Source organism: Sceloporus undulatus, chromosome 1 (genome assembly GCF_019175285.1).
Source record: "Sceloporus undulatus isolate JIND9_A2432 ecotype Alabama chromosome 1, SceUnd_v1.1, whole genome shotgun sequence".
NCBI classification, from domain to species: domain Eukaryota; kingdom Metazoa; phylum Chordata; class Lepidosauria; order Squamata; family Phrynosomatidae; genus Sceloporus; species Sceloporus undulatus.
Window position 1 is genome coordinate 205,312,607 of NC_056522.1, and position 13,400 is coordinate 205,326,006.

Genomic DNA, 13,400 nt, shown 5'->3' on the forward strand with positions numbered 1-13,400 from the left:
GTGTGTGTGTGTGTGTGTGTGTGTATATATATGAATAAGAGAATGACTGGCAAACAGGAAACAGCATATGCTGGCACCGGTTCAAAGGCAAAAGGGCTTCCAGTTCCATTCAGGATGCGACATTTTCCTCTGACATTCAGACTGAGCCTCTGTCGGTCTCTCCGGTAGTTTAAACCCCTGAAACATCATGTTTTCCCTTCTACTTAATGTGAGACCCAGCCTGTTGTAACGATTTGGACTACGGTCCGAAACCCACTGCAGAAACAATTCGGTTTCAGACCGCTTTAACTGCCCTGGTTCAGTGCTAAGGAATCCTGGGACTTGTAGTTTATTGTGGCACAGAGCAATCTGGCAGAGAAGGCTAAATGTCTCACAAAACTGCAGTTCCCAGAATTCCCTGGCATGGAGCCAGGGCAGTTATAGTGGTCTCAAACTGGATTATTTCTGCAGTGTGTTTTGGACTCCAGGACTCTGATCCACCGGGGTTCAAATCCTCATTCAGGCATGGAAACCGACTGGGTGACCTTGGGCAAGTCACACTCCCTCAGGTTTAGAGGGCTAAATCTTGCCCAGTAAAACCTAGGATAGGGTCACCATAAGTCGGAGTCACATAAAAAGAATAATAGGAGGAAGGCAGACCTGCTGTCTGGCCCATTTCAGAATGAGACTGAAACAAAGAAATAGATTCCTTTAAACAATCATAAAAACCTCCACCTGACTGAGAACCAAACAACCAACAGCAGACAACAAAGACACCAATATTTCACAGACAGGAAGCAGACTTTTATGGCCCCTACCTCCACCACCACCATCTCCTCCTTCTCTGTAATGGCCAAAATCCAGCGCCATTCGCCTTGACAGCCACAGGAGTTAAAACCAGGCCAGACTCCATGCTGGATTTCGGCCAAGGGCTCCCAGTGTGCCAAACCCACTTGCATGGTGGAAAGACCCAACGATTTCAGGGGCATCAACCACCACGCAAGAGGCTTCAGGAGGTTATCTTTCTGTACCTCCATCATATTCACATTATGAGGCTACTCTGAGATGAATCCGATTTTTAAAGGGGGAAAAAACCCCAAATCCAGATTATTTACTACTTGTACAATCTCAACCTTGGGAAGGGTTCATTTCAAAAGGAAGAGTTTTCAAAAGGGTAGGAGCCCTGATGCAGCCAAAGAACAAAGCGCTTTGTGGCACCTTTAAGGCTCACAGATTTATTACAGGCAGAGCTCTGGCGGATTACAACCCATTCGGTCAAATGGAATATAACCTCAGAGATTCAAAGGAAGTGGAGTGTTTCTCTTCCCAACCCCCAGTGAGGATTTTTGTCCACTATTTTGGCCGATTTATTGACTATCCAAGAAGCCAAGACAACCCTGCTACCCAGCCTTGATTGTTTTTTTAATGCATAAACAAACGGAGGGAGGTGGGATAATGATCAGGTTCCTTGAAGAAAGTAAAGCTCAGGCTTCCTTCAAAGAGCACTTAAACAATGGCTGAACCCACACTGCAGGAATAATCCGGTTTGACACCACTTTAACTGCCACAGCTCAGTGCTATGGTAATTTAATAATAGAATTCCATAGCATTGAGGCATGGCAGTTAAAGTGGTGTCAAACCGAATTATTCCTGCAGTGTGGGTGCAGCCAAAGTCTTCGGTATCTTCTTCCTAAAGGACAAAAGATCTCATTTCCATCTTTTGGGGCAACCTTCTCAGTCCCATTCCCCTTCCCCCCCAAGACAGAAACTCTCTGGACCCCCAAAGATTAAAAAAAACCATTCTACCCCTCATCTATGGGAGATCTGCAGGGAAAGGTGGGATATAAATAAAAAATATTATTATTATTGCTATTATTATTATTATTAGGGGCGCCTCCTAAAATTGCCTCTGCCCTTTCTTATCTGGAGGATTCTCACCCACCACAAAATCAGATCCACCCCAGTGAACAGTTCCTGGAGGACAGTTTCTTCTGAGGAAGAGAAGACCAGTTTTCCTGTGTTCCAGAAGCTGCTCAGTGGAAAGGAGATCATTTTAATTCGTCCTAATCTGTTACCTAGGGGTTCCTTTTATTTTTCTCTGTCTCAGGGTCTCTATCTCACACGTTTATGGCGGCTCCCCCCCCCCCCTCCTCCTCCTCCTCCCCTCCACTTCCTGTTTTTTAGCTCCAACTCTCGCAGTCGCAGCATTCAGTGCCGCAATGCAGTGGAGCTGTAAATACCTTTAACAGCTGCCTGCCAAGCAGGGAGTGAAATACTGTCTTTGTTCCGATCCTCTCTCCCACCCCCAGCTTCAGAACCATATAAAGCAGTCCAGGAGAAGTGTATTCCTCTGGAAAACACAAACACGCACACACCACAGTTAAATCATTAACACGGTTAAATCATTAACAACATGGAGATAGAGATAGATAGATAGATAGATAGATAGATAGATAGATAGATAGATAGATAGAGGTGTATCTGAACTTTGAGGAACAGAAACACACACTATTTTGGGTATGATGTCTCTAACTAAAAAGGAGACGCAGATGTTTCTCTCCCCTGCCCCGTCCATAAACCCTTGCCCATATATATATATATATATATATATATATAATATATATAATATATATAATTTCTGAAGGCTTAATAAACTACCCATGGTGGCCACTGGTTATACTTTCCTTGGGTGAGGATAAACAAGAGGCTACTCTCTGAGGTCTCCAGTTAAGGCATCAGTTTAATGACCCTTCTCTCCAAAAATATAGAATGAATTAGCCAGATTTCCCAAACATAACTCTCGAAACAAATCCATTGATTTCAATGGCTCTTGGAAGTTCTCACTAAGCCCAACTGTGCTTTGTTCTTAGTAAAGATATGCCCTAAAGGCACCAGATTCCCTTTGATCTTGGAAGCTAAGCAGGGTAGACTCTGGTTAGTATTTGGATGTAAGGCTGTCAATGAATACTAGGTGTTGTAGACTATATTTCAGAGGAAGGAAGTGCAAGATCACCTCTGAGTATTAATTCCTTGCCTAAGAAAACCCCATGAAATCAATGGAGTCACCAAGTGACTTGAAGGTACTTTGTTGTTGTTGTTGTTATGTGCCTCCAAGTCATCTTTTTTTTACATATGGCAACCCTAAGGTAAACCCATATACATGCAAAAGGTAAAGAGACCTAGCAATATGTGTACACCTACCTGTCGTCTGATGAGGAAAAATACTGTCTAGAAGTATGTGGTATTTTAGTCCAATTAATGAAACGTATTTACAATAAGAACTCTGAAGAGGGGGTTCAACAGCAGGGTCCTCTAACCAATCATACTGGAAAATGTGAATATATTCTGTTTCATTGCCTTGTATTAAAATTGGGGAGTTGCTGTTGTTGTCTCTTAAACCTGGCCAAGTCCTTTGTGTTAACTAGATTATGGAGTGGGGTGGATGGGCAGTTGTATTAATCCTACTATGAAACAGGTGTAAAAACCCAACCACAAATGAGAGAAAAGGGGAAACTGAAATGAGACTACCTACCATCTGTGATGCCTCTCCAACTATAATAAATGCAGTGTTGTGTCTGTGGGGGAGGGAAGACGCATTACACCAGAGGCAAAAGTGGGCAGCCTTATTTAGGGATATTTTTTTTTTTGCTTGGCTTGCATGCCTCTTTCTGCTGTGGACCAAGACCATTAAACTACAGTATAGTGTTTATTGCAAACTAGGAAAACCTTCCTGCCTTGTAGTGGCGTTTTGTTCCCACTTTAGACTGTCTGCTAATAAGTCAAAAACATGCATTCTGCAGAGATGGCTGACAAATAAGAAAAGCCGAGTTCACAAGGTAAGAGGGAGATTTCCAGCAATTCAGAACAAAACGGATCTTTTCAACATAAGTACTGTTAAATTAAGAAGAGGAGGGTTTGTTGTTGTCCCCCCGTAAATTATCTTCCCATTCCATAATATCTGTCATTCTTACACACAGAGAGAGGTGAATAAGGCCCCAAAGCAAAACCTGGTGTAAAAGAAACGTAAACAGTTTTACCTGTCACATTAAGGAATACTGCTTTCAGTGAGATAATCAAACGGCAAATCTCCTCTCGGAAACAATTTACTGTTTTTGAAAGACGTGTCTAGGCAGCACCAAACGCTTTTAAAAGAAGGCAATCATACTGGGTCCTATCTTAAACTACAAGCAATAAAAAAGCTCTAAATTCAAATGACGGCGCTATAAAAATTTACTAGGGGAAAATAACTCATCGCCTGCAACCTTCTGCATACTTAACAGTAATTCCAACAGAAATAATTTATCTTCTGCCCCAAACATATGGTTAATATTGCAATGAAAGGGAGAGTTTAAGCGGGCCAATCCAACCAAAGCGAATCCCCATCGAATGAATGGGATTTGTTAAATCAACAAACGCATTGCTTCGAGGTGGGAGTAGCAATGGGATTTAGCCTTCCCTATGTTCATTTATCCCTCTTTCTCCCACATTAATGTTGTTAAAACACAGTAGATCTTCCGATCAGCCCCCACAGACCGAGGAGCAAAGACAAGTCTATAGAAAACCGATATAGACTTCTCTTTCTTTCTCTCTTTAATGGCACAGAAATATATTGACATGACAACATCCTTTTCTCTCGCCAGACTAAAGCAAAACAAAACAAAAAAGACAGTCCACAAAGCATTTATTCCAGAAGTTATCTGTATTACTGCCACAGAAAAGCCCCCTTTCCTCTGCGGCCATCTTGGACTCGTTTTCAAAGGCAATATACAGTATAGTCTCTTCACATCACACAATATTTTCATTCTCCTGCCAAACAGCTGAGAACTGTAGAAAAGGACTTAGGAAGGGACCACACCAGACAACCCCTGAAACATTACACAACAGGGGAAAGAATTGCATACACAAATACACACAGAGAGAGCCACCCAAACACGCAACGTGCACCGCCAACCCGCAAAGCAGAGCTTAAAAATAAAAGACACCTTCATTTCCATTATAGCAAACCTTTGGCCTCGTTTTCTGCCTCGCCAGGGAAACCCAAGGCCCACTCGTGTTCTCGTCCACAAAGCTGGGTGCCTTCTGAGCGGATCCCTTTGCATTGTTGCTCGTGAGGGTGCCGAAAAATCATAAATGGATTTTAAAAACCCGAGTAGGGGAGGAAAGAGGCGAGGAAGGAGGAGAGCCTGGCTTGGTTGGCTCTTAATGACCCGGAAGAGGGAGGAAAGGCCACCTGTTGCTATTCAGAGGCATGCAGAGGGGATTTCGGATCAAAAATCACTGTGGAGGGGATCAGGATGAGACCCCCCCCCCGCCGCCGCCTCAAGGCACCCAGGAGCTTTGTTGGGGAGAGATTTGAACTCCTCGTTCCCTCCTTTCAAAGATTTCCTTTTCTTAGTGACCCTTCCATTAGGATGCTGTGGCTTTCCCCACACCTCCTCCTGGCCGCCCCCTCATACTCTCCCAAAACCCTTTCCTTTTAAACTGCCCCCCTCCCCGCCCTTTCCTCCGCATTGGAGTCAAGCAGGTGGCAGAGGGGCCACAGAGGTCTTCCCCGCAAAGTAGGACGAGACACCTCCATTTTGCGGTGCCTTGTGCTCCTTTGCGTCGAAGACATCTCTGGTCACTCTGCTACGACGGCTCCCCCTGCCACCTCTTTGACTTGGGAAATGAAGGAGATATGGAAAACCCTCGCAGAAATGTAAATTCAAGGCTGTATAGTCGTCCTCAAAATGGAGGACGTTTGGGAAATTCCTCTTGGACAGAAAGGATGGAATGTAGGACATGTCCTGGAGAGGGAGGACCCTGCCTGGCCACCCTGCTTCGCAGCCAGCCTGGACAAAAACACAAGGCGTGACCTCCCCCGCTTCCTCTCCTCACTCGCTTTTATGGCTCTCTTTTCGATCGGGTCGCCTAAGAGCCAAAGGAAACCCCCCCCGCGGCCAAGAGGACGAGTCAGAAACCATAAATCCCTTTTAAATTATTATTATTACTAGTAGCAGTAGGAGTAGTATTTGTAAAAAGCCACCAAGAATGGCACGAAAGCCTTACCCATTTGGCTGCAAGCTTGGCAGGGCGAAGACCCGAGGCGCGCCTCCGTAATCCATGACTGCCTTTGGGTAGCAATCCGAGATCCGGGGGAAAATGGGGAGGAAGGAAACAAAACAAAAAGGAGGAGGGGGGCGAGGGGAAAAGAGACAGGTAGGGCTGGAAGGGAAGAGACCTGGCTGGATAAACAAGCCGCCCGGATGGCAAAGTGGCGGAAGCTCAGCCTCCGTGGGCCCCAGCTCCCCGCCCACCCTCCTCTCCCCCCTTCCCTTCCCTCCTCTGCCCCTCTCTCTGCTACGACTTGGGGGGGGTGGAAGGAGGAGTGGAAGGTGCGTTGTTTCAAAGAGCCTCGGACCCAACTGGGTCGGAACCGGAGCCTGAGGGAGACTGGGTTGCTAGATCTCACCGCAGACAAAGGTCCTGGGAGGCATTTGCAACCCAGAAACCCACCGCCACCAATGGAAGGAGGCATGGGCACCGCTGGGGGGGGGGGGGGGGGGGGGGGGGGAGAAATTCGCCAGGGAAACCAGGGAAGAGAACAGAGGAAAGGGAAAGAAAGGGGGGAGGATGGAGGAAAGGGCCCCTGCAAAAGCCCTGGGCCGCACATGACCAGCCGCAGCCAATGGCGGACCCAAACAGGTCGTAAAAGGTCTATTACCGCGTTGTAAATTTTCTTCAAACAAAAAGGAATTTACTGCAATTCCTTGCGGTTCCCCCCTCCCTCCCTCCCTCCGCCTTCCCTTTCTTTTCGAAAAAGAGAAATGCAAATGCAATGTCTCTCTCCCTTCTCCTGGTTTGTTTTCTTTCCGCCTTTTCTCCCTCCTTCATTATTCCACCTTCCCACCTCCTTTTCTTTCCCTTGACTGAGGTAGGGGCTGAGTTGGGCTGCATTCCGCCATAAAAAAATTATATACACACACACAAATATTAAAAGTGTAGAGTAGTGTTTTTACTATAGTCCTGTTTAACAAGTCCTGTTAATAAGACCCTACCACCACAGGGCCTTCGCGAGGGATTATACCATCATCACTGAAAAATGTTGAGAACGGTGCATTCCAAGGGCCACCTTCATGCAGCTCACTTTCATTTTAGCAACTGAAAGGGAGCTCAAAGGTTTTGCTCACCATATATATTGTTTGTTAACCACCTTCCCCCCTCCTCATTAACACACACACACACAACACACACACAGAAGACAGACAAGACAGATAGAAATTAGCTGCAGCCTTCTGGACAAACTTGGAGAAATGCTATTGGTTGCTTTTTAATAATCTGTGTAAATGTTTATTGCAATGTGTGTCTGGCCAGTATTCCTTTCAGTGTGTGTGTGCAGGTATACACACCGCACACATCCAAGCGGGGAGAGGCGGCATTCCTCCTAGGCCACAAGCTCGTACTGCATTTTCTCTGTGTGGTGTGTGTGTGTGTGTGGTTGTTTCCTCCCTCAGACCCCCCAATACCCCCCATTCTCTTCTCGCTGTGCTGCTTTTATTCCCCAATGGGTACCTATACAGGTCACAGCTCAAAAGGGAGAATCTGTTATTCAGAGAGACCGCTTCAGAGATCCCCAACAGTTTGCATCCCCCCCGTCCCCCTTCCGGCTTGCTTGCCCCAGATCGGGGAGGGGGGCAGAGAGGAGGAGAGAGAGAGAGAGAGAGAGAGAGAGGAGAGAGAGAGAGAGAGAGAGAGAGAGGAGATGGGGAAGAGTTTCCATGAAAAGAAAGTCGGCGGAATTCAACTCAATGGCTCCACTTACCTGAGTACTGTAGCAGCTGGGAAGTTTGATTCTAGCCCCATTTTGGGGTGGGGGTGTTGTTGAATCGTCCCTTGGGTGTAGGATGGAAACACACCCGGATTGCGCGCGCACGCAACACACACACACTTACAGGATGGGTCTATCTTCCTCTTGCATTGCAGGACGTTTTGGAGCCTGGCAGAAGCAACAACCAACCTTTTGGCTGGGCTGGGAGGCCAGCCACGGACCTGGCCTGAAATCCCCTCTTCCAAAGAAACCCCGCCGAACCGAACTGGTCCGCGATTACGAAATGGGTGGTTGGTCTGGGGACCCGAAGGGGGTGGAAACAGAATCGCTTTGACAGGTTTAATCGGACTTTCGTTTTCTTTGACTTGGGGCCTGGAGGTCGCAGGCGGCCCCAATTCGCGGCCATTGTGTTTCGAGCAGCTCTGCCCCTGAAAACGATTCGAGGTTCTTCTCTTCTTGCCCAAAGCTTACAAACCTAAAATCACATACAGTAGGCCTTTGATATCCGCTGGATACCCTTCAGGGATACTAAATCCACAGATGCTACAGTCCCATAAAATGCAATGACATTATAGAATGGTGTCCCTTATATGAAATGGCAAAACCAAGGCTTGCTTTTTGGATTATTATTTTTTTTAAAAAAAACATTTTTCAGGTGGTGAATGCTTTGAGGGGAGAGCCGACTGCATTACTAAATCAAGTCCCCAGACCTATAACTCTGGAAGCTCCTAGCCCCATAGAGTTGTTGCCCTGTCTGGACATTGTACAATAGGGAGGCTGGACCACTGCGATTGAAACCACTGACATGTATTGGGGGCTCCTAAGCGCGGCTGTCCTTCCTTCCAAGGGAAAACATGAGGTTGGCAGTAGCCATCATTCTACAATGTGTATGTTAGGCACCGGAGTATTTATGTATCTATGGAGATAAACCATCCGACCGAGAAATTCATTCTTAGACCCGGGAAAAAAAGAAGAGCAAACCCAACATCACTCTCCAGTGCAATACTCCTCGCTCTGCCCTAGAGCTGCCGGTCGGGAAGAGAACGGCACTGACTATTTTTGTACCTGTTTTGGGGTTGTTGTGTTAACTAAACGGTACATTTCAGACAGTGTTTCTCCTGGTAATTGGATAGGTTCGATCTGCTAGAGATTTGGTGCTAAGTCAGTAATATGGTGTGGAATTGGTTTCAACGTTTGACAATCTTCGTTGCTTTAAGGACGTTTAGACCGGGAATAAACCCGGGAAGAAGACAGTCGCTCCCTTTCCAATATGTCGCTGGCTTACAGATAAAAACACCGACAGATTCCTAGGGAGGCGTAAACGTTGCATGGCTTCTCCCCACTTTTGTTTTAAGTTGGATGGCTTTCCCTCAATTTTTCTTTTTCTTTTTCATTTAAAATTGGACGGCTTTCCTCCCACTTTTTTTTTTCTTTCTTTTCTTTTAAAGTTGGATGGCTTTCATTAGATGGACACACAGGTCGAAGCCAGATTTGTGGATGACTGCATTGATAAAAACACTGCAAAGCACACTGAATGTTTGCGGAGAAGAATGTGTAGCAAAAATACAGGATTCCCTCCCCAAATTCAAAGCTCAATCTTCAGAAGCATTAATCAGTTTGGTAATTAATACTGGATGAATACAGGTAAGCTTTCTTTTTTCCCTAGGTAGAAGGCTGGTCTCTTTTGAACACTCAAATGGCCTCTCCTTCAAAGGAGTTTTTTTTCCTGATGCCTTCTGCGGCAACATCCTATCCGCAGTTACCTGGGTCAGTCCCGACAAACTCAGCGAGACTTTGCTTTGAGGAACGCGATACCTAGGCTTGCCTTTCCTCCCAAAGATGTTTACCAATAACTGGCAGAGATAGTTGGGTTTGCGTTGGGGGGAGGGCTGGATGCCTCCCACCCCTGAAGAAGGCTGCGGAAAAGGGGGTCTCTCCTCCCCACTCCGCAGAAAGGAGTTGCAGTCTGACCCACTGCGACGGCTTTATGCAAATTCATGCGCCAAAATGTTTGCTTCCCAGGTTTTGCCGCAGTTTCTCTACGTGGCCGAGTTTCCCAGCCCACTCCGGAGCCGTTTCGGGGGGCGTTTGGGGGGGGGGAGGAAAGGAGGGACTCCTTCGGAAGCCGAGTAGCGCCTCCGACATCCTTAGGGGTAGAAGAACCTCCAGGAAAACTATTCCACGGCTAAACTAACTGCGGGATTGTGTGCTTTGAAGTCCTTTCCGACTTAAGGCGACCCTAAGGCTTAAGACCGCAGAGGCCACCCAATGGGTTTCAATGGCTGAGCCGTTGTCCTAGTCCGATGCCCAAACCACCACAGCGGCTCTAGTGGAATTGACCAGAGCTAAACGAAAGCCAGCCTGGTGTAGTGGTTTGGTGTTGGTTGCTACACTGGAGATCAGGGCTTGAACATAAAAACCTACTAATTCTGCTGATTTTGCTCCTTTTTCAAAGAGGAGGACAGTCAGTGGGCTTCAAGGTTTTGGATAGGGGCAGGACCCACACTACTGCTCCAGAATAAACAAAACGCACAACAATGGCCCTGATTCGGCCAGGATTGAGCACTTGGCTGAGGTGCATTGGGGTTCAAGGGGCGTATTTGGCCCAGGCTCAGTGGACATAGCAACACAGCATGGTTTGCAAAGAGGGGAAAATGCATCCAGTGAAGCACCAGGTGTGAAAAATGAGCAGGGAGAGGAGGGTATGGAGGAGAGAAGGAAGGAATGCTTCCAATTTGAGAAGGAAACACAAGAGAAAGAGCTGCCTGGCTAGAGGTTCAATTCTTTGGGTAAACCAGGGCTCCTCAGAGTGACCAGACCCCTCCTTTTCCCGGGTCTGTCCTACATTTCAACCTTCCTTCCAGGAGGAATTCCAAAATGTCCTTCCGTTTGCGAGGACATTTATATGAGTGTTTTTGCTTTATAGTTTTCTTTGAAGGCCCAACATTTGCTGTGCCTTGTCCTTCTTTACGTGGGACATCTGTCCCTGGGGGTCCTATCCCTTGAAGCAAAGAAAATGGGGAATGATGGGCCTTAGGCTTCCGAAGGGTTTGTAGGTCGTCCGAGATGCAATTTTTGGCTCTGCTGCCTTTGCCTTCGATTGCAATTAAGGCCGTTTCCAAAGCAGTCCCCCTCGAGCGCGCCTTTCAAGACCCTCTCCCTCCAGGAAAAGCAAAGCCGAGGCTTCCGGCCGGAGGAGGAGGCTAGGACTTTCCTTCTTTTCTTGACCTGCAGGGTTTAGCCCAGAGCAGCCCCATGTGACCAAAGTGTCCTCCTCACGCCAGGAGGCAAGGAACCGCAAAATGGAGGCCCTTCGAGAAAAAATGGGGCATGACCAAATAAATGCTTAAAAAACACTCATATAAATATAGTTTTCCTTTTGTTGTTGTGTGCCCCTAAGTCTTTCTCGACTTACACGATGACCCTCAGGGGAGCCTATCATGGGGCTTCTTGGTCAGATTTTGTCCGAGGAGTTTGCTATGACCTTCCTCTGAGGTGAGAGAGTGTGACTTGCCAAAGTACCCAGTGGGTTGCGTGGCCAAGCATGGAATCGAACCTGGTCTCCAGGGTCTTATTCCAACACTACACCCACTATGCACGCTGGTCCTCATGCTCAAAATGGAAACATTTTGGAATTCCTCCTGATAGAAAATTGGAAGGTAGGAAATGTCCTGGTCACCCTAGAGCAGCTCTCTTGAAAATGGCCGGGAGAAGCTGGGCCAGCTGGGGCTGATGGCTCCATTTCAGTGGAGGGTTGATTCAGTAAGACCCGCTGCACAGAGTCAAGAAAAAATAAATCCTGTTCATTTGTACTGGGGGCTGAAAACATAATATAGGGGTGAATGTAAAATATCTCTTCGCATGTCAATAAAAATACGCCAGTGAAAATAGATTTCAAGCATTGTTTGGGAAGGGCATCTCTTGATTTCATCTATTTCTGCATTTGTTAGGGTAAGGGTTTCAACCTTTTTTTTTTTGCCATTTTATGTCACTGGGTTTCTTTTTTAAAACATATTTAGATTTTTAATTCTTTTCCTTACACATCCTCTTGTAGAGTGAACCACTCCACTAGGCAAGCATAAAAGCCACTGAATCAGCGAAGTTCCTGCCGAATTCCAAGTAGATTGCATGCCATGGCACCCATCCAGCAGGAAAAATATGGCACTCCCACCACCAGTTCACTGAAGACATTTGGGCATCATTTGCTTCTATGCTGGGATTATAAATGTTAAGTCTTAACTTAACGTTACAAGAGATATAGCCGTGTTAGTTGAATAAAGAAAGCAAAAGGATGTTGTGGCACATGGAGACTGAGACACAGAAGTTGCAGTTTGGTTGTCTAGATGCAGTATTTAGTTTGCTATGTCTGGTTTTCTATGAAATGGGTTGGATCGTTTAGAAGCCACTTATATTTGAAATGATTTAAGAGTTTACACGTATTCTTACATCAGAAAAATCAATTCCACTACACCTTCTTGTCTATAGGTGCAAATAATATTGCGGTCCTGTTAAGGATGGCAAGAGATCATATATGTACAGCGATGTAGGGGAAGCTATTTTTAGTAGCTGCAGTGAGAAAGCACCATCAACATACAATTACTACAAAAACGCCTGAATCTACTTTACTGCCGTAAGTAGTCTTATCAAGACTCACGTTGGATAAAATTGGAATGATGAATTTCTGTGCCATGGTATTGTGGTTTAGATTGTTACCTAAAAAATAATTTTGTAACCCATTAAACTCATGTGGGAGAGAAAAGTGGGATATAAATCCTTGAACTAAAAATAAAATAATAAAAGAATGCTATACATTATGGTTCATTTTTTTAATCTGGAACTCAAATTACTCATAATTCTACAAAGTATGCAGCACACTAAACAAATAAACCTCCCTACCTTTCCGGACCCTATTAGTGCACCCTTTAATAGACACTTAGGCTCATCTGCAATGGATAAATAATCTAGTTTGGGTCCACTTTAACCATCATGGCTACATGCAGTGGAAGTCTGGGGTTTGTCGTTTGTTGAGGCACTATGAGCTTTCTGACAGAGGGCTATATATTCACAAAACCCAGAATCCGTTTAGCATTGGCCATGGCAATAAGTGGTGTCAACTGGATTATTTCTGCAGTGCTGATGCCAGCCTTAGTAGCAGAAGAGGTCCATGGAGGTCTGATCACCTTCACACTCCCTTCCAGTAGGCCTTTTTCACTTCCCTCCTGGGGCTACCTTTGCCCTACCTGCCTACAATTATTTCCCACTGAAGGAGGTGGGGTCCCTTGCGCAGAACCGTACAAAGAACATTATTTTCATTTAACTGTAGTGGCCACTGCATTACATTCAGGCCACCCCAACTTAACCTTTTGGCTAAGGCTGGTGGCCAGTCAAATGCCCTAGAAGAAACTGAGATGCTGCAGGCCCAGAGGCCAGAGGCATTGGACCCCTAATTTAGTACACGGGTCACTTCTCCTGTTTTGGAAGCTCATTATCAACGTGATACTGGAAGGTGTGGAGGGGGAAGAACTTCAAACATTGATATGACTGGAAGCCCCCTTATATTTAATGGCACTTGCTTCTGCCGCATCTCAACCTATGCGTTCATTGATATAACTCA

General features: G+C 46.0%; 1 protein-coding gene across 1 annotated transcript in view; it reads right to left on the reverse strand.

Moving 5' to 3' along the window:
* HOXD3 (homeobox D3) overlaps window positions 1-6,252 on the reverse strand; it is a 61,479-nt gene extending 55,227 nt beyond the window's left edge. The window contains exon 1 of the mRNA XM_042474008.1: window positions 6,028-6,252. The gene's annotated coding sequence lies outside the window, so the exon portion shown is untranslated. The remainder of the gene's footprint in view (window positions 1-6,027) is intronic.
* Window positions 6,253-13,400: the final 7,148 nt, after the last annotated feature.